This window comes from Heterodontus francisci, chromosome 14, assembly GCF_036365525.1.
Source record: "Heterodontus francisci isolate sHetFra1 chromosome 14, sHetFra1.hap1, whole genome shotgun sequence".
Classification (NCBI taxonomy): Eukaryota; Metazoa; Chordata; class Chondrichthyes; order Heterodontiformes; family Heterodontidae; genus Heterodontus; species Heterodontus francisci.
Window position 1 is genome coordinate 49,750,620 of NC_090384.1, and position 27,056 is coordinate 49,777,675.

Genomic DNA, 27,056 nt, shown 5'->3' on the forward strand with positions numbered 1-27,056 from the left:
CTGGAACTCCCTCTGCTTCATTTTCACTTTGGACAGTCTCTGCTAACTTTTTTAACCCTGGGTCAGCTTGCTGAGCCTCGTCCAAGGAAGACCTGTTTAACCTATCTTTTCAGTCCTCTAACTTCCTAAAGCAGGTTACAGATAACCAGACAGTAGGGTTATCTGTCTGCAGTGCCAGTTCAGCCTCCTCTGATGGAGCTTGTTTGGTCATGGGCCGGGTCATCACAGTTAGAAAAAATGCCAGGGACCATTTCCTGTAACTGCTCTGTCTCCCTGACCTCTTTCTGTCTCTCTAAAGCCACTGGGGAAGCTACCACCTTTGCCTCCACCAAATCATTATCCAGCAGCAGGTCGAGCCCGTCCATATGTACACTCGGGACAATCCCCACGGTAACCAGCCCTGAAACAAGGTCGCACTCCAGGTACCCTCGTTATAAAAGGTATGGGCAAATACTGTTAACTAGCACTCGAGCATTTAATGCACTGTCTGGGGGAAAGGTCATGTCTTTTACCAGTAGAAGGGACTGGATGGCCCCTATATCCCTATGTATGACAACAGGCTTACTTGCCTTACTCGAGGGGTATGGAGTCACTTTTCCTCTGGACACAAATTCCGAGCAACACTCAGGATTTTGTTAAGTTTTCCCGCATTCTCAGCGGTCGGTTTACTGGGTTTTACTGCCACAGTTAAAACCACAGCCTGGCCCTTTTTCCTGCACTGGTCTGGTGTACTGGTGTCTGGAAATAATCTTGCAATTAGGCAAGATTTAGGATGTGTAGGATGGGGAAGGAAACTGCAGGGGATGGGAACAATCGAAATGTGGAGCTTATTCAAGGAGCAGCTACTGCGTGTCCTTGATAAGTATGTACCCGTCAGGCAGGGAGGAAGTTGTCGAACGAGGGAGCCGTGGTTTACTAAAGAAGTTGAAGCGCTTGTCAAGAGGAAGAAGGCGGCTTATGTTAGGATGAGACGTGAAGGCTCAGTTAGGGCGCTTGAGAGTTACAAGCTAGCCAGGAAGGATCTAAAGGGAGAGCTAAGAAGAGCAAAGAGAGGACACGAGAAGTCATTGGTGGATAGGATCAGGGAAAACCCTAAGGCTTTCTATAGGTATATCAGGAATAAAAGAATGACTAGAGTTAGATTAGGGCCAATCAAGGATAGTAGTGGGAAGTTGTGTGTGGAATCAGAGGAGATAGGGGAAGCGTTAAATGAATATTTTTCGTCAGTATTTACAGTAGAGAAAGAAAATGTTGTCGAGGAGAATACTGAGATACAAACTACTAGGCTAGATGGGATTGAGATTCACAAGGAGGAGGTGTTAGCAATTTTGGAAAGTGTGAAAATAGATAAGTCCCCTGGGCCAGATGGGATTTATCCTAGGATTCTCTGGGAAGCCAGGGAGGAGATTGCAGAGCCTCTGTCCTTGATCTTTATGTCGTCATTGTCGACAGGAATAGTGCCGGAAGACTGGAGGATAGCAAATGTTGTCCCCTTGTTCAAGAAAGGGAGTAGAGACAGCCCTGGTAATTATAGACCTGTGAGCCTTACTTCGGTTGTGGGTAAAATGTTGGAAAAGGTTATAAGAGACAGGATTAATAATCATCTTGAAAAGAATAAGTTCATTAGCGATAGTCAGCACGGTTTTGTGAAGGTTAGGTCGTGCCTCACAAACCTTATTGAGTTTTTTGAGAAGGTGACCAAACAGGTGGATGAGGGTAAAGCAGTGGATGTGGTGTATATGGATTTCAGTAAGGCGTTTGATAAGGTTCCCCACGGTAGGCTATTGCAGAAAATACAGAAGTATGGGGTTGAAGGCGATTTAGAGCTTTGGATCAGAAATTGGCTAGCTGAAAGAAGACAGAGGGTGGTGGTTGATGGCAAATGTTCATCCTGGAGTTTAGTTACTAGTGGTGTACCGCAAGGATCTGTTTTGGGGCCACTGCTGTTTGTCATTTTTATAAATGACCTGGAAGAGGGTGTAGAAGGGTGGGTTAGTAAATTTGCGGATGACACGAAGGTCGGTGGAGTTGTGGATAGTGCCGAAGGATGTCGTAGGGTACAGAGGGACATAGATAGGCTGCAGAGCTGGGCTGAGAGATGGCAAATGGAGTTTAATGCGGAAAAGTGTGAGGTGATTCACTTTGGAAGGAGTAACAGGAATGCAGAGTACTGGGCTAATGGGAAGATTCTTGGTAGTGCAGATGAGCAGAGAGATCTTGGTGTCCAGGTACATAAATCCCTGAAAGTTGCTACCCAGGTTAATAGGGCTGTTAAGAAGGCATATGGTGTGTTAGCTTTTATTAGTAGGGGGATCGAGTTTCGGTGCCACGAGGTCATGCTGCAGCTGTACAAAACTCTGGTGAGACCGCACCTGGAGAATTGCGTGCAGTTCTGGTCACCGCATTATAGGAAGGATGTGGAAGCTTTGGAAAGGGTGCAGAGGAGATTTACTAGGATGTTGCCTGGTATGGAGGGAAGGTCTTACGAGGAAAGGCTGAGGGACTTGAGGTTGTTTTCGTTGGAGAGAAGGAGGAGGAGAGGTGACTTAATAGAGACATATAAGATAATCAGTGGGTTAGATAGGGTGGATAGTGAGAGTCTTTTTCCTCGGATGGTGATGGCAAACACAAGGGGACATAGCTTTAAGTTGAGGGTGATAGATATAGGACAGATGTCAGAGGTAGTTTCTTTACTCCGAGAGTAGTAGGGGCGTGGAATGCCCTGCCTGCAACAGTAGTAGACTCGCCAACTTTAAGGGCATTTAAGTGGTCATCGGATAGACATATGGATGAAAATGGAATAGTGTAGGTCAGATGGTTTCACAGGTCGGCGCAACATCGAGGGCCGAAGGGCCTGTACTGCGCTGTAATGTTCTAATTAAACTAATTCTAATTAAACCTATGGGTTTTCCCCGTAACTTCCAGCAGTCAGCTTGAAGGTGACCTGCCTTGTTACAATGGAAACATACAGGCTTACGGGCATCACTGCTGTTCTCAGCACTGTCATTTTTCGCCTGAGGAGGATGCCCTGTGTTTCCAGCTGTTCATCATCCTATCACCCTCCCACCTTCTATCTTTTTCATATTTTTGGAGGTGACTAGGGAAGGGTTTCCCTTGGGGAAAGGGCTTGTGAAAAAGTGTATAAGCATTAGCTAGGATTGCTGCCTGCCTGGCTCTTGGAACCTTTTGTTCCTCCACGTGGTTTTTTTATGGAAAGGGGAAGCGAGATTTTGAAATCCTCAAGGAGGATCATCTCCCTGAGGTTTTCATAGGTGGGCTCTATCTCAAGTGCCCATATCCATCGGTCGAAAGAGAGTTGCTTAACCCTTTTGAACTCGATGTAAGTTTGTTCCAGCTGCTTTCAGAGAGTTTGGAATTTTTGGTGGTACGTCTCTTGTACTAGTTTGTATGGACTCAGCATAGCATTTTTAGTCATCTCATAATCTGATGAAGTCTCATCAGACAACAGTAAATAAATCTCATGAGCTTTTCCCGTCTACTGGCCACTTCAACTGTTTTGCAAGCTTTTCAGATGGGCATGTCCACGTCCCCATCATTCAACTTTGGAATAACTGGGAGAACTTTAAGAGCTCAGCACTCATTCCTGAGCTAGGGGTAACTCCCTCACTAGTGGGGTTTTCATTGGGTACATACATTGGGTTGTCCGCTATTCAGTTTGAGCTGCCTTAACTCACTTTGGAAAGCTCTTTCTTTTTCCTTTTGCTGGAATTCTCTCTCCTCTCTCTCGAATTCTAATCTAGTCACCTCTGTTCGAGTTGTACCTGAGCTAATGTTAATCTGTCTGTTTCAGATTCTCTGCCTGTCTTTGCTTCTTCAGCATCAATTTTAAAATGTTGGCCTCAAGTTTTAGGATTTCAGGTTTCCTAGCTTTTGGACGGATAGTAATCTGTAACTGCCCAGCTACATTCCTCAACTTTTCAACAGATATGGCTTTTAACCTGGCCCAAGTTACTTCACTCTGTTCACAGAAGGTACTGGCCTTGAATGTCAACATTTTAGTACTCTAGCACTGAAAACCACAAGAAAACCTATATTCAATTATTACTTGGGATCAATTTGCTTCCCACTTCCAATTTCCCATTTGCCTTTGGGTTTGATCCCACATGTGAGCTCCCAAATTTCTGTTGCGGTCAAGTGAGGACGGGTCAACGGGCTTCCCTCGGTTCCCTCTCCTTGTTTGACTAAAACAGGTTTAATTCTTTCTTAAAAAGTGGATGTTCTGGCCATTCAGTAAGTGTTTGATTACTTACTTGCTGTGACCATAACAAGAACCAATAGAACAGGTTTTCTTGAGCTAACAAAGAAAGAGATTAGCTTTATTGTACCTAAGCCCAACTAATAAAAATAATGAACAAAACGCCAACTTTCACTAACACACACACACTAGAGGTTTACACATACACAAATAGGTTATATAGAGTGGGGAAGGGTAGATTGGTTGAGTTCAGGAAAAAAAGGTCTACACTCTGGAGTTTGGTAATTCAGCTAGCTTCTAAATGAAATTGGTGGTCCTGAGGCTTTTATGAGTCTCTTGGAGATAGCGATAGAGATGGTTTCCTCCAACAGGGTTTCTGATTCCAGCCAGAGTATGCAACGGTGGTTAGTTAACAAGCAGGATTCGCAAGTTTTCAAGCTGAGAGAGCGCGCGGGAGCGATCAGACAAACCGATTTCTGTTAACCAAAGGTATTGAGGGATATTGGGCAAAGGCGGGTTGGGTGATCAGCCATGATCTCACTGAATGGCAGAACAGGCTCGAGGAACTAAATGGTCTCATGTTCCTATGTTCATTCTCCACAGAAGGCCATGTGCAACTGCAGTGAATCATTTTATGTGGCAGTTGGATGACATTGCACTTTGGGCTCTGTGGCAACATAGTGATTTTACATCAATATTCAACTCACTGAATAAAGCACCTGATGTTGCCTTGCAAAATCAATAAATAGAAAAGTTGAGTGGAAAAGGCTTGTGTATTTTAATTTTGTATTGTTGAGATGAAGTGTGTCGGTGCTGGGGAATTGAACAGTTTCTAATTTTGGGACTCAGTATCAAACACTCCCATGTCAGGTTTAGTGGGATACTGTTAGACACAGGATAAAGTTCCCTACTCTGTCCCAGTGTTATGTCTCAGTTACAATCGAGAAGGGAATTGCTACTTGATTGAAATATATAAGATCCTGAATTTTCTTGACAAGATGGATGTGGAAAGGATGTTAACTTTTGTGGGTGAGTCCAGAACTAGGGGGCACTGTTTTAAAATTAGGGGTCGTCCTTTTAGGACAGAGATGAGGAGAAATCTTTCACTGAGGGTTGTCCGACTTTGGAATTCTCTGCTTCAGAAGGTGGTGGAGGCAGGCTCATTGAATATTTATAAGGCGGAGGTAGATAAATTCTTGTTAAACAAGGGAATCTCAAAGGTTATCAGGGGTAGATAGACGTGTGCAATTCGAGACACAAACAGATCCGCCTGATCTTATCGAATGGCTGAGCAGGCTTGACAGGCCAAATGGCCTACTTCTGCTCCTAATTTATATTTTTGTATGTACTGCACCAGTGTGATGTGTTTGTGTATCAGGCATCAGGCGGCATTTCTGAATGAGATCACCAATTAAGTGCCAAATTAGAGGCAGAGTTACACTTTGATCACATGTTTACTGGAAACTGGATTATGACAGTCCAAACTCATTTCATGTAAGCAGCTTTCTTTATACTATTGCATAAAACAAACTGAGCTGTAGTTATAAATAATATCCTATCAATATGTTGTCTCAGTGCAGCAGTTCGCACCAGCTCCCACATACTTTCTAAATAGATATTGCTTTGAAGATGGAAATGCTGGTTTTATGTCCCTGTAAATTTGAGAGAGAAGCTGATTTTTATTTCGCTGTATAAGCTAATCTTGGATGCCTTCTAGGTTATTTACAAGATTTTGGCATGAAAGTATCATATTGTGGCTTAGTTTTTGACAGTTATACAATATACTATGTTCCGACAAGATAAATCCAGATACAAAAGCAAAATACTGCAATGCTGGAAATCTGAAATACAAACAGAAAATGCTAGAAATACTCAGCAGGTCTGGCAGCATCTGTGGAAATAGAAACAATTAACATTTCAGGTCTGTGACCTTTCATCAGAACTGGGAAATGTTAGAAATCTAATAGGTTTCATCATAGAGTCATAGAATGGTTACAGCACAGAAGGAGGCCATTCAGCCCATTGTGTCCATGCTGGCTGTGTAAGAGCTTCTGGCTCGTTTGACAAACACCTTAAAATCGGTGTGCTCTGGATCTTGCCCCTTCTACCAATGGGAACAGTTTCTTCCTATCTATCTGTCCAGACCCCTCATGATTTTCAACACCTCTATCAAATCTCCTCTTAACCTTCTCTTCTGTTAAGAACAGCTCCAGTTCGCCCACCTATCCAGGTGACTGAAGTCTCTCATCCCCGTAACCATTCTTGTAAATCTTTTCTGCACCCTCTCCAATGCCTTCACATCCTTCCTAAAGTGTGATGCACAGAATTGGGCGCAATACTCCAGTTGAGGCTGAACTAGTGTTTTATAAAGGTTTACCAAAACTTCCTTACTTTTGTACTCTATGCCTTTATTCACAAAGCCCAGGATCCTGTAAGCCACTTTCTCAACCTGCCATGCCACCTTCAACAATTTGTGCATATATACCCCCAAGCCCTTCTGCTCCTGCACCCCCTTGAGAATTGTCCTTTATTTTATATTGATTTTCCCCGTTCTTCTTACCAAAATGTATCACTTCACGCATCTCTGCATTAAATTTCATGTGTCATATGTTCGCCCATGCCACAAGCTTATATTCTCTTGAAGTCTATCACTATGCTCCTCACAGTTCACAATACTTCCAAGTGTTGTGTCATCTGCAAATTTTGAAATTGTGCCCTGCATATCCAAGTCGAGGTCAATCTAGTTCAAGAAAAGCAGTGATCCTAATACAGATGCCTGGGAACTCCATTATATACCTTCCTACAGTCCAAAAAACAACTGTTCACCACTACTGTTTCCTGTCATTCATCCAACTTTGTAACCATGCTGCCACTGTCCCTTTTATTCCATGGGCTTCAACTTTGCTGATAAGCCTGTTTATCTGGCACTGAATCAAATGCCTTTTGGAAGTCCATTTGAGTGAGTGAAAGGGGAGAGGGTGGGAAGAACAAAAGTGAAGGTTTGTGACAGGGTGCAGGGTGGGAGAGATTAAATGGAAAATGGTTTCATTGTGCAAAGCCAAAGGGAGTGATAATTGGACAAGTAGAGAAGCAAAAGATGTGTCTCGAGGAGGTGTGAATGCCAGGATCCGGAATAGCTGCCTACCGAAAGCAGTCAAGAAAATGAAAGAGAAATGAGAAAAAAAAACAAAGCAGAGAAAAGCAAAACAAAAAGAAATGGAGGCAGTGATTAAAAGCTAAAATTGTTGAACTCAAAGTTAAATCTGGAAGGCTGTAAAAGCGCCCAGTCGAAAGAGAAGGTGCTATTCCTCAAACTTGTTTGGAGCTTCATTGGAACACTGCAGGAGGCCAAAGACAGAAAGATCAGAGTTGGAGTAAGGTGGAGAATCAACTGGAAGCACGAGGTCATGCTTGTGGACTAAACAAAGGTGTTCCATAAAGCGGTCACCAATCTGCGTTTGATCTCCCTAGTATAGAGGAGACCACATCAGTAAATACAGTATACTAAATTGAAAGTAGTACCAGTAAATCACTGATTCATCTGGAAGGACTGTTTGGGCCTTGGAAGGTAAGAAGGGAGGAGGTAAAAAGGGCAGATGCATCTCCTGTGCTTCCATGGAAAGGTGCTGTAGGAAAGGGAGGGGTGTTGGGTGTAACTGAGGAGTGGACCAGGGTATCATGGAGGAATTGTTCCTTTCAAAATGCTGAAAAGTGGGGATTGGTATGGGGTGTGGGGGTGCAGGGAGATGTGTTTGGTGGTGGCATCATGCTGGAGGTGACGGAAATGGCAGAAGTTAATCCGTTGAATATGGAGTATGGTGGGGTGAAAGGTGAGGACAAGGGAAAGCCTATTTTGGCTCTGGGAGGGAGCAGACAGGGTGAGAGCAGGTGTGTGAAATACAATGGACATGGTTGAGGGCCCCATCAACCATGGTGGGAGGGCATCCTTCCTTGAGGAAAAAGGAAGACATATTTGAAGTGCTAGCATGGAAGGTTGCATTGTCCGAACAGATGTGATGGAGACTGAGAAACTGGGAGAATGGAACAGAGTCCTTACAGGAAGCAGGGTGTGAGAAAGTGTAGTCAAGGCAGCTGCAGGAGTCAGTGGGCTTATGGTGAATATTAGTTGATGGCCTATTCCCAGAAGTGGAGACAGAGAAGTCTGTGAACATATGGGAAGAGTCCAAGATAGACCATGTGAGGCAAGAGAAGGGTGGTAATTGGGAGCAAAGTCAATGAGATTTTCCAGTTCAGGGTGAAAGCAGGAAACACCAATACAGTCATCAATGTACCATGCCAATGTGCTTTGTTGAAAGATGACTTTCTTTAATCCACTGACTGGAGATCTGAATTTATATATTTTTTAAAGTTATTTTTAAAAGACAAGCTGCCAACAAAGTCATCCTTTCAGCTTAAGATGATCATCTAGTTTGCAACACTATTACATTGCAAAGGACTGTGCAGAGGGAGAAGAAATGGCTGCATTTTCCAACAGGAACCAAGTCCCAGGAAGTTTAAAAGGAACTACCTGTTCTCTCAGCAAGCAGATAAATACTGCCAACTGCTATGTTTGAATGACTGAGTAACTGTCATGTGACAAGCCTCTCCCCATCTGTGGTTTTAAACTGGCATTTTCTCTGCAGCAAAAGAGAAGCAACTGGACTTTGACCTTAACAGACTCTAAGTGGGGGTCCCTCTCTCTCTATTCCAGCGTGAAAGCTTTCAAAATCCTGCTTGTTGACTAACCACTTTTGCATACTCCAGCTACAATCAGAAACCCCTTTGGAGGAAATCATCTGCATCACTATCTCCAAGATACTCATCGAACCAGTCATCTAACTAGTCATAGAGACATAGTCATAGAGTTATACAGCACAGAAACAGGCCCATCGTGTCTGTGCCGGCCATCAAGCACCTAACTATTCCAATCCCATTTTCCAGCACTTGGCCCGTAGCCTTGTACCTCTTCAGACTAAAAGCCTCAGGAACACTGAATTCAGCTAGAAGCCAGCCGAATCACCAAACTCCATAGACTGTTTTTATGGACTCTAACTCAACCAATCTACCTTTCCCCACTCAAACATATGTGAGTGAGTGAATGAGTGAGGTGAGCGAGCACGTTATTATTTTTATTAGTTCGGTTTAGGTACAATAAAGTTAACCTCTTCCTTTGTTAACTCAGGAAAACCTGTCCGCTTACTTACTTGCTATGATTATAAGAAGAACCAAACACCTACTGAATTGGCCTGTACATTCACTTTAAGAAAGAATTAAACCTGTTGTGGTTAAACAAGGAGAGGGAAAAAAGGGAAGCCCTTCGACCCCTCTTCACTTGATCGTAACACACTCTACTCATTGCCACAAGCTTACAGAAGCCACTCACTCAGTGGTTACGCTCTGTATCTTAGCTCAAGTGACATGGGGTGTATGAGGTCACTTTCCAAGGACTACAGTGTACATGAGACACTGATCAAGACAAACCATATACCTAATGCTCCATGTCTAATCTTGCCATTACATTGTCCAACCCTTCTATGAATTTATAGATAATTGATAATGTCTTCCTATTCTTAGGCAGTCCTTCGGGAATGAGGTTGACTTTCTTCCACTCCAGGGTTGTGGGTCCTTAGGTGACTGAACAGTCCATTTCTGGATCTGCACACTGTGCCACAGGTGGAGCAGGTGGTGTTTGGTGAGGCGAGTGAATGGGATGCTCGAATTTCCGAGTGCTCCTTCCACTGTTTGCACTTAGTCGCAGCCTGGACATGTCGATGTTGTTCGAACTGGCTAGCACCTTCGCAGATGCTCCTTCTCCATTTTGGGTGGTCTCGGGCAAGAGGTTCCCACGAATCCTTGTAGCGTTTCCTCTGCCCTCCTGGTAGCCTCTTGCCATGTCGGAGCTCGCAGTAGAAAGCTTATTTTGGGAGTCGTGTCAGGTATGTGGACGATGTGGCCCACCCAGAATAATTGACTAGCCATGACCAGTGTCTCGATACTGGGGATGTTGGCCTGAGAGAGGACATCTTCCTCGTCACAACACTCCACCTCATCTCCTTGAAGCTCCCTGCATGAGTAGATCTACTCTACATGATGAGTGGGAAACTATTTAACCATCTCACCTCCAGTCCAGAACCAAGGCCACTCCAACATGTCATCGAGCTGCAGTACACTGACCATGCTTACCTATGCACACACTTAGAGGCCAAGCTTCAAACCCTTGTTGATGCATTCACAGAAGCCTATGAAAGAATGGGCCTTAAACCAAACATCTGGAAGACAAAGGTCCTCTACCAGCCTGTTCCCACAGCACAACACTACCCGCCCCCCCATTATCAAAGTCCACGGCGCACAAATGGACAATGTGGATCACTTCCGGGAGCCTCCTCTCAGCAAGGGCACATCGACGATGAAATTCAGCATCGCTTCCAGTGTGCCAGCGCAGCCTTCGGTCGTCTGCAGAAAAGAGTGTTTGATGACAAAGACCTCAAACCTGGCACCAAGCTCATGGTCTGCAGGGCCGCAGTGTTACCTGCCCGCCTGTATGCACCGGAAACATGGACACTGTACAGCAGACATCTCAGAGCCCTGGCGATATATCACCAGTGGTGCCTCCGCAAGATCCTGTAAATTTAGTGGCAGGACAGGCACTCCAATTGACAATGTAGAGTCATCAATACATGCGATGGGACCCCGTTGAGTCAAACGTGGATGGAATACATTCTAGCCCTGCAAACTGTCTCCCGTTCTTTCCAGAAAACACTGAGTCTACATGGGTTATGATTCAACGAGTGTCAGTAGCTTTCTGGTGCTTGGTCCACTTGCTGTCAGCAGCTTATGAGACAGTATACAGTATCACAGCTGAGCCTTATCCTGTTCAGCACATCAGCTGATGTCTCATCTTCTGGCAGGAGTTGTAGATAACATTCAGAAGCAGAAACATTGAGCTGAATCTTGCTGGGAAAATTATGTTAATCTGCTGAACCTGCTAGCCGATTTGCACATTAAGAGACAGTGAGTTGTGAATCTCTAGTACTTGTTGGTTAATTTATGCTGCTTTGCCGTTTGTCTTGTGTTAGGAACACTGGACTTTATGAGTATGTTTTAAAAACTGTGATCTTTAATGCAGTGACCTCACTCCAAATCTGCCTGGAAACAAGCCAGGATCTTGGTTACCATGCAAACAAGGATCCCAGGTCAAAGACCCTTTTGAAAGCAGAATGCAAGGTTGTAACATCTTAAGGACAATAGGTTTCATGCCCCCAGACTCGCAGATCATAAACAGGGAACCAAGAGCTCAAAATGCAAATGTGAGTTGTAATTGCTAACACCTGGAAATAAAGGAAGGTCCAGGTAGTTTTGAGATGTCCGAACTTATGAACTCTGAATATTGTAAAAGTAAAATAACTATTGACTTTTGATTCTGGATAAATTCAACAGGTTTTCAGAAGTCTGGAGGCTGTTGGGAAGACCGGCGGATAAAGAGACCAGCAGAGGCAGCCGCAGGAGCGAGAGAGCCATCTGCTCTCAGAACACTAACGTAGCCAGATGGCTAACAGCTAAGCATCTGCAGAGCATGAAGGGAAAAACAGCCAGCCTTACACAAGGACAAGGACTGTGAAATAGCTGCAATTGCAGTTCAATGAACCCAGCCTGCTGAACAGGCAGGGTGTGATCAGATATGCTCCAAATGAGACTGTGAGTGGTTGTGAAGGTTGCTAGACAAGGATGGATAAGAAGGATAAGGCCAGCAGAGGTATTTTGTTTTGCATTGCAACTAACACTGACTCCAAGTCATGGGTGTACATGACTAAGAACATTCTCGAGGCTGGGAACAACTGGATAAAAAGGGGAGGCTAGGAGCCTCCAAAGGAAGAAGACCTGCAGGACCATCGTGGAAAGGGAACCCTGAGTTCAGGATTCAGTGAAGAGAACCCATCAGAGGGAGACTGATCACCTTGCCTCGCAACGGGTAGTATTTAAGTCAAAGCTGTGGGTCTTGTGATTTATTGTAACAAGTAACAAGTAGTTTCACAAGTGAAATAACAGCAGATAGGTGATTTAAGTATCAATAAAAGTGCTTATGCGAAGTATCTCATGCAGGTGTCTTTTGTCCGCCATGTCAGTTGACACCCTAGTTTGAGGGTCAACACTAATACAGTGAAGGATTGCTAAAGACTTGAACCCATTTCGAAAGCGGAGGTTTATGGAGGAAAATGGCCAATGGGGTCACCAGAGATCACCCTATTCATGGAAGTCCAGGTTGGCAGTGCTCAGAAGAAGTGACCAAAGAGGACATTGACTTTGAGAAGGACTGGGAGATCCAACCCATTGCAACTGAGATGAGTTTGGGACATTTAACTGCAAAAATATTGCTTCAGTGAAGACACTGTAACCTATAAATGTGTGGGATTTTCAAGTCTTTTAATAAGTTAAAGGGAAATACCTTTCTCTGTACTTTAGTATATTAGCAACCTACAAAGTACTGTTTAATTAATGTTAATTTTTAGTTTGTTATAATAAAAGTCTTGAAACATGAAATCTTGTCATGTACTCCTTTAAATTGGTCAGGGGAGTTCATATCTTATGTTTAAACGTTAACGGTCTCACTGAAGTCTTAATACTTGCACGAATAGCAGCTCACCCTTAGCCTTCCTATTATTTTTAAGAATTACTGTATCTTCACATTAATTGTGCTTTACACTTGGCACAAAAAGTTAAGTAAAGTCTGGTAATTATCAATTTAACATTGTGATAATTGTTAATACAAAACCAATCAACCTCTCTGTCCCAGAAAGGGAACATTCTAAACTGTTTAATCTCATTCCTACATATAGTTAATAGTTAGAGAAATTAAAAGCCAAATTTTAAATTTGACTTTTTTTTTTACTTTCCCCTTTGTGTCTTTTTTCCTCACAATCTAATTTTTGTTTCTTTATTTCTCTTGTACCTGATTTGACTGCAATTCACCTATTTCCTGCTCTGTCATTCCTGTTTCTTTCACAGCCCTTAAACTTCATTGGTTAAAAAGATACATTGTTGGTTCCATTGTTCACCAAGGTCCCAGATACCCCGTTGCCCTCCACAGCAGTTCACATTTCCAGAAAGTTACAGTGCAAAGAAACTAGTAGAGTGTGCCTCATGGTATGCCAGTCCAGCAAGATCTGTGCCCTGGACAGACTTTTAATCTCTTCTCTAGCCCAGCATTACTGAGACAAACTTAGCACAGGCTACAGACCAAACCTGGAACCTTTTAATCTGTATTGTTCAATTCTGCACTCCAGGACTTTATTTTTAAAAGATTGTTCATGGCGAGTGGGGTTGGGGTGGGGGCTGCAATTACAAGTCAACTACTGTGGGACTAGCTAGCTGTTTCTTACAAACCAGCATTAAACAATTTGTTTTGGTAAATCATTACAAAAGTCATCAAGACTATATCTTTTGTTAGTAGAATGTAGTTCTAAAAGGAGGAGGAAATTCCAGGGAGAGAGAAGCAACTTTTGTCCAAAGCACAGGCCTAAATCTATGTAATAGTTTGAAACATACACTTCTGAATTCCTACCCTGACAGAAGCCAGCCATTTCAGTTCCATTCCTTCAAGGCCATTCATGTTATCAATGCCACCTGCATCCCAATTAGATAAATAGGTACTGCAACTCCAAACTGACAAGAGTCAATCCAGTATCACCTGGCTCTCAAAAAATATGCTACAAGCTCAGAGCTTTCTTGGAAGGTAAAATGAGAGGTATAGGGGAAAGAAAAGGGTACATAACTCCAGAAAAATAGATCTGCAGACAGGAAGGTGAGGACACCTTCCTCTTTCCATTTGTTACACTTTCACAATGGACATAGCTCACAACTGTTAATACAAATTACATTTTGGGCACGAGGCACCCTTCTGGGTTACAACTGAAAATCTCATACCTCAGATTTGTCCAATGTTGACTGCTTTGGCCTGGAAATAAGGGGGAAGGGAGGAGTTTGGAGAAGAAGAGATTTACTAACAGTCAAGGCAGAAAGCATGTTAGGCAACAAAGATTTGAAATGAGTGTAACTCAGCTAATACTCTCCTACCAGCTCATCCATTATTTATACTGATAAAATTCAATGATGGTAAACTGTACTTCCCTGCTGCTCAATCAGCCTGGATAATCATCAACTCCTGTGTGCCTCTGCAAATCTGCCAATGATTGGCTCAATCTAATGTCTGAGAATGCTGTCATAAAAGGCTATATTTAATAGTCTAAAGTAAGTACATTCCTTTAGTGAAGGGAATTTACAGCTCCAATAGCCAGCTCACATTGGTGCGTGACACAATTAGTATAATGCAATTACTGCATGACAGACATTTGGGAAGGAGATGTGGCGGTGTGCCTTTCAAACACCTTTAAGATATACTGGTGCCATTGGATATAAATTCTGTTACATAATTATCTCAAATAATTTAGAGGCCAGTGGTGGTATAGCTTTTAAAGTTTCAAAAGCCTTTGTGCTCATTAGACCATTCATTTCCTTTGTATTCAATTGAATATTTTAAATAAGCTCTTGTGAACAACACTGGCTTGCCTGAATGCTCCAACCATTCCAGTTAGTGTGTGCATTGCAAACCAATTGAATTGTTGCGCAGTCAATCTCTGTTCTATAATTAGTTTGGAAAAAAAACTGATGACCATATTATTAAGTTTATATTATTTGTTTTTCTCTCTCTGGCACTCATGTCGGCACGCACACAGATCCAAATACGTGCACTCCCTCCGGGTGAACATACTGTTGAAGTAAATTAAACTGTTTTGGTTTCTGCCTTGCACGTTTTGAGCCAAGGAATTTGGCTGATTAAACATTAGTAATGTATTTTCAGAAAAAAACAATTTGTATGTTGACTCAATGATTTACTAAATGGTCATATTGGTTGATGAATAATAAATAAGTTTGTCTCATATTTTGAGGCACAATGGCTGCATTTTGAAAACACCTGCAAAGCACATGCAACTTTGGCTGCAGCTTTAAATGGATGACTCATTGTATTAGGGTGGCTTCTGCTAGACAACTGCATCTGTATAAAGGGAGCTTTAGTAATAATTTGATTAGGCAAATTGCAATTCATCCATTTTTTGACTTGTACTAATGAAACATCTATTAAGGCTCAGAGCCAGTTGCAGCCAGTTACAGCCCACCTACTCCATGTTTTTAGGTCCTTACTGCATTGGCCACCAGTTCTAGAATCATGCTAGAGCTGAGCATTATTAGTGAGAGATAAACAATGGTGTCACGTTTGATCTCCAGTCTGAGTTACTTCATCTCAACCAGAGACAGAGTAGGGTCACTCAAATTGGTTTGAGTAACAATGGACTAGGGGGAGGAAAATCAGCTGTTGACAATCCCTGCTGGCAAGTGTGGAATTTGGATAAGGATTTGCCATGATGACTCCACAATCAAATTGCTTATCAACACTCACTTGCTAGGCTTATACATGAAAATCACTTTTTTTTGCTGACAGCTTTGTTTAATTCACAAGATAAAGGAAAGATGGTTAAGAACTGACAAGTTAATCAGGAATGCGATTCCCTTTTATCCAAACAAGTCAAAAGTTTGAAAGAGCACTAAGCTGCAGAAACAGGAGAAAAGGAAGTAAATGTATGGCAATGCACTACCTGGAATATCACAGCAGATCCACTGTGAAAATGTTAGAAACATAATGACCTCATGAGCAAAGTATCGCAAACTCAATAAGCCATGGTAAGTGGGGAAAGAGTGTCACAACATAATGCTAAAATTTGTTACCCACAAAGTCAGAGGGAATGCCTTTCAGGTGCTATGCAAATGGTATGGAATCCCCTCTCACAAATGCACTGGTATCCTGAATCAGCACCGAACATCAAAACAGCAGTTCTTGCTTTAAATAAAGTCCACATTTTCAATCAAACCTTTGGTCACTCTTGAGTCTCTTCCCCCTTATCTCAGTGTCCATTTTTCTCATCATAATACTAAAGGAACATCATCCATTACTCATCATATTTTACCAAATCTCAGTTGCCCAACACAAGGAGGGATGACAGCTCAGTGAAGAGACTGAGGTGTTGAGGGTGGAAGGGAAAGAGAAGAGCAAGAAAAAAATCATTGCACCAGTTAACTCACTGGTTTTACACAATTTACATAAGACCAGATATGGAATTTTATTTCTTCCAGACACCTTCAGAAATGCAAAGAGAGCAAAAGATATTTTTACACAAATCAATAATACCGCTGTGTCTATCTATAAGCTACATTTATATACAGATGATAAAGACATTTTGCCAGTAGCTAATTTCTTTCCAGTTGCTGATCCTGTGGCGAATAGGAGTTCTGTCAGAATTAAAGCCATAAGTCTATATATTAGCTTGTGGAGATGAAAAGGTGCTTTTATTACTGTTAACTTGTATTTTTGCACACGTTAGAGAAGATAACACAGCTGTCTGATATAAAATAATGTCACTTTCAAGGCATTATGACAACACAAATAAGTTTTGATTGCCTCATAGAAAACATGAATACAGACTGCTTGCATTGTGCTGAAATAAAACAAATTAAAGTGTAAAATGCTGGGTAACATGCAAATAAGCTGGGGTCTCACATTTGGATAAAATTTAGGAAACCACTGCACTAATTTCATAAGCTTCATTCATTTACAGAAGACATGCTTTGTTTTCCCATGTTGAAGTTTTCAACTTCAAAGGATGGATACAAGATTTATCTTGATGTGCTCCCAGCTCAATTTACATCACTGCATGCATGTGGAGTCGGTCTCTATGAAGTTGGTCTTGTGAAACTTCTTGGGGCATTTAAGAATCCCCATGCACAAATTCCAGCATGGACACCCAGTCTAGGTTTCATGTTGTTAGAAGAGAGTTAGCTAAATATTCTGCTCTTTGTATTAAAGGAGGAAGTGCAAGTTAAAAAAATCTGTTATGGAAAGCTGCTGTATCGTCCCCTGGTACTGCTTATGGTACTTTTAGTAAACTGCTCTACATAATCTAAACCCCTATCTGATGGTGCTCCAATAACTGAAAAGTAGATCTAATGTCAGTTCATTAACAGTAACAACTTGCATTTATATGGGCTACGAGGAATGCAAAGACAGGATTACAATGCATGTATGTAAACACACAAAGTGTAGTAAATAAGGTTGGTGAGCTACACACACAAATAGCTGTATGGGAATATGATGTAGTAGCATGGAAACGTGGCTTAAAATGGTGAGGAATAGGTGCTTCATATACAAGGATATAAAGTGTTCAGATAAGAAAGAGAAGGAAAAAAGGGAGGTGAGTTGGCAGCACTGATTACGGAAGACGTTGTAGTGTTGAAAAGAGGGGATGTCCTTGAGGGGGCAAGGCCAGGATCCATTTGGTAGAGTTGAGAAGCAAAAAGGGTATGATCATGCTACTAGGGGTATTCTATAGGCCTCCAAACAGTGGGAGAGAGATAGAGGAGCAAATCTGCAGGGAAATCACAATGATCTTCAAGAACTATAGAGTTGTGATATTGGGGGACTTCAATTACCCAAATATCAATTGGGATAATTTTTAGAGTAGAGGGAAAGGTGGGTGGGGAATTTCTAGATTGTGCTCAGGAGAACTTCCTTGATTAGTATGTTCTCGGCCCAAATAGAAATGAGGTATTGCCAGATCTGATGCTGGGGAATGTATTGGGTGAAGTGGACCAAGTGTTTGTGGGGGATCACTTGGGTAAGAGTGATCATCGTATCGTAAGGTTTAGACTCCTAATGCAGAAAAGAAAGGAACGATATAAGGTAGATCGGCTAGATTGGAAGAGGGCTAATTTAAACGAGATTTGAAGGGATCTAGTCAGGATAAAATGGAACCAAAGACTGACAGGCAAAACAGTAAAGAAACAATGGTTACCCTTAAGGAGGAGATGCTTCAGGTACAGGCTAGGTATATTACAACAAGAGCAGAAGGTAGGGAAACCAAAAACAGGGCTCCTTGGATGATAAGGGAGATACAGATCATGATGAAACAAAAAGAGAGTGTATGATGCATGCCAGGTGAATTCTTCAAGTGAGAACCAGGCCATTTACAATAAGTTGAGTGGGGAGGTGAAGAAGAAAATAAAACTGGCAAGGAGAGAATATGAGAATAGAATCTAAAGAGAATAGAACGTAGAAGACTGGTTGATGGAATTAAGGCTCATGGAATAGGAGGGTCAGTGTTCAATTGGATAAAAAAATTGGCGCAAGGACAGAAAACAGCAAGTTGTGGTAAATGGTTGTTTTTCAGACTGAAGGATGGTAGACAGTGGTGTTCCCCAAGGGTCAGTGCTAGAACCACTACCTTTTTTGCTATATATAAATGATTTGGATCTTGGAATACAGAGGAGAATTTCAAAATCTGCCGATTTTGGAGAGGCAATCAGCGAGGGTGATGTGAACAGCCTGCAACAGGACATAGATAGGTTATCAGAATGGGCAGTCAAGAGGCAGATGGAATTTAATACAGACGTGTGATGTGAAGCATTTTAGCAGAAGGGATAGGGTGAGGCAATATAGACTTGATGGTGCAGTTCTAAAGAGTGTGCAGGAACAGAGGGACCTCGGAGTACAGGTACATCGATCTTTGGAGGTGGCAGGACATATTGAGAGAGTGGTTAGCACTCTTGGGCTTCATAAATAGAGGCAATGAGTACCAGAGCAGGGAAGTTATGCTGAACCTGTATAAAGTTCTGGTTAGGCCCCAACTAGAGTATTACATCTAGTTCTGGTCACCATACTTTAGGATATATGTGAGGATCTATGGGCGGGTGCAGAGGAGATTTACCAGAATGGTCCCAGGAATGGGAGATTTTAGTTATAAGGTTAGGTTGGAAAGGCTGGGGCTGTCTCCTTGGAGCAAAGGAGATTAAGGGGAGATTTGATAGAGGTGTACAAGATTATGACAGGCTTAGATAAGCTAGACAAGGAAAAATTGTTCCCATTAACTGATGGTATAAAGACCAGGGGACTGAAGGTTTTGGGCAAGAGATGCAGGGGGAATGTGAAGAAGAACTTTTTATGCAGCGAGTGGTAATGACCTAGAACTCGTTGCCCTTGAGGGTGGTGGAAGCAATGACAATCATTGATTTCAAAAGGAAAGTGGATGGGCAGTTGAAGGAAATAAACTTGCAGGGCTATGGAGATTAAGACTGACTGGATTGCTCAGTGGAGAGCCAAAATGGACTCCATGGGACGAATGGTCTCCTCCTATGCCATAAATGACTCTATGACTCTATATACAACCCTTGTGCAGAAAAACTTCCAAAGGTACTTCATAAAGGTATGAGGAAAAACACATACCAAACGAAAGAAGCAGAGCTGAGGAGGAGTAACCAAAAGAATTAGGTTTTATGTAAGGTTCTGGTTGAGGATGAAAGGGAGGATTCAAGAGGAGAGACAGAGGGGTTGACTGAGGGAATTCCGAAGAGTAGGATTTAGGTGGCTGACACCAGTCCAAAAGATAAGGAAAAAGTGAAGTGGGTTGCATATGAGGCCAAAGTCAGAGAAAAAAATTACTGGTCGGGGTGAGGTGGAGCTAATGGTGCTGACACTGATAAGACAAATTTGGAGGTTGTAGTTACAAAGATAAGAAAGGATGAAACTACAAAGGGATTTAAACATCATGAAAATATTAAATGCATTTGTGTTTCTGACCACTGGTTTTCCCAGTTTCAGTGAACTGTATGTGCTTCAGCCTTAAATCCTCCATTTTTCTTTCTCTTACCAACAGCAGCTCAGCACTGCTGCTGTTGTTAAGAAAAAGAAAAATGGTGAAAAATGGCAGTGTCTCCCTGCTGTTCTATGCTGTAATTTTATAGTATATGTTTTCAGTTATCGGGAATGGAAGTAGGATGGGGTAATAGGCAAGCAGGGCTTGGTGTGTGTTAAAATAATAGACAAAATATGAACTAAGTTTATGGATGGTGGGACATGGGAGCCCAGTTAGCAGCATACTGCAGTAACTGAGTCTGGAAGTGACAAAGGCATATATGAAAGCTTCGATGACAGACAGGAGCAGGGGTAGGCATTTTGGAGAAGTCGAAGGAAGCAGCCTTTTTGATGGAGAGGATATGGGGTCAGGGGCTTAATACAGGGTCAAACATGATACTGAGATTCAAAATGGTTTGTTTCATTCCGAGACAGTGGCTGGGGAGGGGAAGCGAGCCAGCACCAAAAGTCTGGAGCTTGCGTTGTGGAGAAAATATGACAACTTTGGTCTTCCCAACATTTAACTGATGGAAGTTACAGCTCATCGAGGACAAGATTTTGGGCAAGAAATATGACACCACAGAGACATGGATGCATTGAGGGAGCTAGCAGTGGAGAGGTAGAACTGTGCCTCATTGGCATACATGTTGAAGTTCAATATGCCTGTCAATGATGTTGCCAAGCAGAAGCATGTAGATGAGAAAGAGGTAACAAGGTTTTCTGCTTGACATCCTGGGCAACTCTACTGGGTATTGTGCATTCAAATTACACTTTGGTTTGTAGGCAGTGAAGACTAACTTACAATAGGGCTGAACATGGAAAAATATCTCAGTGAAGCCTAAAAATGTAACAGTTGAGGAAGAATATCATTTGGATTATCATGAGGATTAGAATATCATTTGCAGAACAAATACTGACTATTAAACTTATAAATAACAAACAGCTGTGTTTCACGAGTAGAAAAGGTGCAGATCATGAGTGTTGAGTTTGTAATGTTGTTTTGTTGTGTTGCTTCATCTGCCATACATAAAGTTACAAAACAATTAGCATGAACAAAAGATAGTTTTATTTTATTTGAGAATTCAGACTGCAACCGATAGATTACAACTATGTTAGAATTTAACAGTCTCTATGACGTAGAGGTGGTTTGCTGATCCTTCCGGATTCTCAAGATGGTGAAACCTTTTTGAAATCTGGGCTCATCTTTTTTGTTCTCGACCTGTATACACATTACCTTCCTGTGTACAATCATAGTGTTGGTTATCTTCGCTTTAATCTGTCGTGATCCTATTCTCTGGCATCACCTTGGACCATGTCCTTGATGCAACCAGAGGGCTGGATGATACACAGTTGGATAATGCTCTCAGCTGGCTTCAGTTTCTCAGTAACATTGCTCCATTCAGTGTCATGATCTCATATGACCTCGGTTCATTGTATGTCGTCGAAACTTCTGCGGGAAACCACGTTCCTTCAGTTGGATATATCACTCAAACCTTTTGTCCCATGCGTAGTCTAGGTAGCTCTGCACTCAGATTTCTGTCATATATAGCCTTTGTCCTCTCCTGTTTTCATGAAGCTTTGCTTACACTCTGAAAACTTGGACAAATGACAGCTAGGCAATGTGGTTATCAGAGGTAGTAATCTCAGGATTGCTACCAGTGCCACATGCTAGTCAGAGTAGAAATGAAAGAATAGTCAGGATGAATGCCTGGCTTGAGAGATGGTGCAGGAGGGAGGGGTTCAGATTTTTGGGACATTGGGACCTGTTCTGGGGGAGGTGGGACTATTACAAATTGGACGGTCTACACCTGGGCCGGACTGGAACCAATGTCCTTGGGGGTGCTTTTGCTAACGCTGTTGGGGAGGGTTTAAACTAATGTGGCAGGAAGATGGGAACCAAATGAGGAGGTCAGTGGACAGTAAGGAGGTAGTAACTAAAGCCTGTAAAGAACTAGATAATGAAGTCAGCGTGACTAAGGGAAAGAGTAGGCAGGGAGCAGATGATGTACGCAAAGGGACTGGTGGTCTGAGGTGCATTTGTTTTAATGCAAGAAGTGTAGTAGGTAAGGCAGATGAAGTTAGGGCTTGGATTAGTACCTGGGAGTATGATGTTATTGCTATTACTGAGACTTGGTTGAGGGAAGGGCATGATTGGCAACTAAATATCCCAGGATATCGATGCTTCAGGCAGGATAGAGAGGGAGGTAAAAGGGGTGGAGGAGTTGCATTACTGGTCAAAGAGGATATCACAGCTGTGCTGAAGGAGGGCACTATGGAGAACTCGAGCAGTGAGGCAATATGGGCAGAACTCAGAAATAGGAAGGGTGCGGTAACAATGTTGGGGCTGTACTACAGGCCTCCCAACAGCGAGCGTGAGATAGAGGTACAAATATGTAAACAGATTATGGAAAGATGTAGGAGCAACAGGGTGGTGCTGATAGGAGATTTTAATTTTCCCAACTGGGATTCGCTTAGTGTTAGAGGTCTAGATGGAGCAGAATTTGTAAGGAGCATCCAGGAGGGTTTTCTAGAGCAGTATGTAAATAGTCCAACTCGGGAAGGGGCCATACTGGACCTGGTGTTGGGGAATGAGCCCGGCCAGGTGGTTGAAGTTTCAGTAGGGGACTGCTTTGGGAATAGTGATCACAATTCCGTAAGTTTTAGAATACTCATGGACAAAGACGAGAGTGGTCCTAAAGGAAGAGTGCTAAATTGGGGGAAGGCCAACTATACCAAAATTCGGCAGGAGCTGGGGAATGTAGATTGGGAGCAGCTGTTTGAAGGTAAATCCACATTTGATATGTGGGAGGCTTTTAAAGAGAGGTTGATTAGCGTGCAGGAGAGACATGTTCCTGTGAAAATGAGGGATAGAAATGGCAAGATTAGGGAACCATGGATGACAGGTGAAATTGTGAGACTAGCTAAGAGGAAAAAGGAAGCATACATAAGGTCTAGGAGGCTGAAGAAAGACGAAGCTTTGAAAGAATATCGGGAATGTAGGACCAATCTGAAACGAGGAATTAAGAGGGCTAAAAGGGGTCATGAAATATCTTTAGCAAACAGGGTTAAGGAAAATCCCAAAGCCTTTTATTCATATATAAGGAGAAAGAGGGTAACTAGAGAAAGGATTGGCCCACTCAAGGACAAAGGAGGAAAGTTATGCGTGGAGTCAGAGAAAATGGGTGAGATTCTAAACGAGTACTTTGCATCGGTATTCACCGAGGAGAGGGGCATGACGGATGTTGAGGTTAGGGACAGATGTTCGATTACTCTAGGTCAAGTCGGCATAAGGAGGGAGGAAGTGTTGGGTATTCTAAAAGGCATTAAGGTGGACAAGTCCCCAGGTCCGGATGGGATCTATCCCAGGTTACTGAGGGAAGCGAGAGAGAAAATAGCTGGGGCCTTAACAGATATTTTTGCAGCATCCTTAAACACGGGTGAGGTCCCGGAGAATTGCTAATGTTGTCCCCTTGTTTAAGAAGTGTAGCAGGGAAAATTCAGGTAATTATAGACCGGTGAGCCTGACGTCAGTGGTAGGGAAGCTGCTGGAGAAGATACTGAGGGATAGGATCTATTCCCATTTGGAAGAAAATGGGCTTATCAGTGATAGGCAACATGGTTTTGTGCAGGGAAGGTCATGTCTTACCAACTTAATAGAATTCTTTGAGGAAGTGACAAAGTTGATTGATGAGGGAAGGGCTGTAGATGTCATATACATGGACTTCAGTAAGGCGTTTGATAAGGTTCCCCATGGTAGGCTGATGGAGAAAGTGAAGGCGCATGGGGTCCAAGGTGTACTAGCTAGATGGATAAAGAACTGGCTGGGCAACAGGAGACAGAGAGTAGTAGTGGAAGGGAGTTTCTCAAAATGGAGACGTGTGACCAGTGGTGTTCCACAGGGATCCATGCTGGGACCATTGTTGTTTGTGATATACATAAATGATTTGGAGGAAAGTATAGGTGGTCTGATTAGCAAGTTTGCAGACGACACTAAGATTGGTGGAGTAGCGGATAGTGAAGGGGACTGTCAGAGAATACAGCAGAATATAGACAGACTGGAGAGTTGGGCAGAGAAATGGCAGATGGAGTTCAATCAGGGCAAATGCGAGGTGATGCATTTTGGAAGATCCAATTCAAGAGTGAACTATACAGTAAATGGAAAAGTCCTGGGGAAAATTGATGTACAGAGAGATTTGGGTGTTCAGGTCCATTGTTCCCTGAAGGTGGCAACGCAGGTCAATAGAGTGGTCAAGAAGGCATACGGCATGCTTTCCTTCATCGGACGGGGTATTGAGTACAAGAGTTGGCAGGTCATGTTACAGTTGTATAAGACTTTGGTTCGGCCACATTTGGAATACTGCGTGCAGTTCTGGTCGCCACATTACCAAAAGGATGTAGATGCTTTGGAGAGGGTGCAGAGGAGGTTCACCAGGATGTTGCCTGGTATGGAGGGCGCTAGCTATGAAGAGAGGTTGAGTAGATTAGGATTATTTTCATTAGAAAGACGGAGGCTGAGGGGGGACCTGATTGAGGTGTACAAAATCATGAGAGGTATAGACAGGGTGGATAGCAAGAAGCTTTTTCCCCCAGAGTGGGGGATTCAATTACTAGGGGTCACGAGTTCAAAGTGAGAGGGGAAAAGTTTAGGGGGGATATGTGTGGAAAATTCTTTATGCAGAGGGTGGTGGGTGCCTGGAACGCGTTGCCAGCGGAGGTGGTAGACGCGGGCACGATAGCGTCTTTTAAGATGTATCTAGACAGATACATGAATGGGCAGGAAGAAAAGAGATACAGACCCTTAGAAAATAGGCGACATGTTTAGATAGAGGATCTGGATCGACGCAGGCTTGGAGGGCCGAAGGGCCTGTTCCTGTGCTGTAATTTTCTTTGTTCTTTGCCTCCCAAACATCATTTCTGCCGGGAACAGTATACTCATGTCCAAAGGTATTGTTCTCAGGTGCAACTTGCATGACCCCTGGAACCTCCTATGGAATCGAATTTGTCCTGATACATCGGCTGCAAAACATGGACTGACCCGATATGTTCAGTCCTGGCACTTTCTGTTATTGTTGATGCATCGGCGATGCCGTGAATGGTTACAATGTTTAGTTCCCAGACGCTGGTAACCCTGCTATCGCTGGTCCACTCGTGTCCACTACGTAAAGAAACCTGCAGTGACCACACAGATCTGCTGTAACTGCACCTTAATGTTCTGATGCCTCTGCAATAGATGGGTGATCTGTTTTATGTCGACAATCTGGCCGTTGTAGGTTGCACCATCGACTCCCAACAGTCGAGGTACATGTCCTTTAAGATCTAAACTGGTAATAACCGTGCACTCGCTCCAGTATCAATCTTGGCAGGGAACTTGTGTTTGCTGCTTTTCTTCAGGCATACTATGCTAATTGTGGCAACCACTTCAGATTGCACAACGGCACCAACATGTTGCGTCACACTCATGACGTGGCAAGCTTGTTCATCTTCAATTGGAAGATTTTCCTTGTTTGGTTCTTTGCCCTGGTCTGTCATATTGCTGACTTCATATATGTGCTTCCACATCTGCTGTATTCTGGCACATCCCTTATTGCTGCCAATATGCTGCACATATTTCTTGCTGGGTCATCTGGTCGTGTTATCTAAACTTGACTTCCTGCGCTGGTGTGCCCAATGTCCTCTTATACTGCATGCCTTGCAAAGGTCTTGGAACACAGGACAGCTTCATGGTGAGTGCAGGAGACCTCATTTCCCACACGTTTTGTTTTGGTTTTTGAACCTGCGCTGATACTTGTAGCCACGCGTAATGCCTGCAGTGGTCATCGTCCAGTCACAATGGCTTTGTATATTCTTCTGTCATTTAACAAAGTGTCAAAGCTGTGACCTTTCTTTTTGTCCAAAAGGTCTTTTTAGAATGCTTCTATTGGTGTTGGGGCTATGACCAGCTCCATAATCCTCTCAGCCAGCTCAGCCTCCGAGAAGTCGTCGTCCTTGCCTTTGTCACAGCGCCTGCTGACGAACTGATTGATCGACTCTTCCGGCTGCTGTCTGTAGGCCATTAGCTCCAAACAATACATTCTGAAGTTCACCTTCACACAAAGCTGATCCTCCAGTGTGCTCCAAAGTTTGGCAGGATCCTTCTAATTGTCCACGGTTAGCCCTGATCTGATGATTCGGCGGAGTCCCTCCTTGCTGACTGCAATCTTAATTTTAATCCTTTGCTTTGCAGGATCTGCAACAGCCAAGTCCAAGAAGCATAGCTCCACGGTCTCTTTGAAAAGCTTAAATTCTGATATGACATCAGCTGCCTTCTAGTCCACGCTTGGTAACTTGGTCATGTTTTTAAAGATCCTTTCTTTTTTTTAAAAAAAAGCTTTTATACGCTTTTTTTCAGCAGTAGTTGTGTTGCTCTTTTAAGAAATATTTGTGAGTGTCCGCAAAGACAAGCTGTTTTTTTTTTACACAGCTGTGGCTTCTGTTTGCACAATGATGATGAGCCAGTTTTTTTCAAAGTGCTTTTTTTAAAAAAACTTGGGAGTCTGCAAACTAACAGCTGCTAGCTAGTTTTCAACATCGTTCTGGACCTCCCACTGACATTGTCTATAGCTTCCCGTGCTTCTTGGCTTAAGCCCCTCCCACAATGTAGAAAAAAAGGGAAAGTGACAGTAATGGCTTCTACAGCCTTTTTCAACCTCCAGCAGGGCAGAAGGACTCTGGATTAAAGGCCTGCTCAGGTCTGCAAATGAGACCCGACCTGAGCCCGACAGAACCCCATCCGGGCCCGAGCCCGACCCAGCCCGAGTCCTTCCATTTTTCCTGTGCCCGACCCGACTCGACCATCAGTTAACCTACCTTCCGTTTTCACTTTGTTCCTTACCTGCACAAGCTTAAAATAACTGTAACAAAACCACCTTTAAAGTCCAAAACGTAAATTAACATTAGAGTCACTTACCTGAGGTGGTGATAGAGCATGTCCAATCCGACCCGAGCCGACTCGAGCCTGAATGTCGGACCCGTAAGTGCGACTCGACCAGACTTGAAACCGACACGTGTCGTCGGGTCCTGTCGGATTCGGGTCGAGTAGCAGGCCTTTACTCTGAATGGCCCTACCCT

At 43.1% G+C, this 27,056-nt stretch overlaps 1 protein-coding gene across 6 annotated transcripts in view; it reads right to left on the minus strand.

Annotated features, from left to right (window-relative positions):
* LOC137377033 (synaptotagmin-7-like) overlaps positions 1-27,056 on the minus strand; it is a 1,016,894-nt gene that overhangs the window by 775,144 nt on the left and 214,694 nt on the right. Inside the window, exon 1 of one of the 6 annotated variants that reach the window (XM_068046197.1) lies at positions 14,138-14,225. The exons of the other annotated variants lie outside the window; for them this stretch is intronic. The gene's annotated coding sequence lies outside the window, so the exon portion shown is untranslated. Of the gene's footprint in view, positions 1-14,137; positions 14,226-27,056 lie in introns of those variants that run through there. 6 annotated transcript variants of the gene reach the window in all.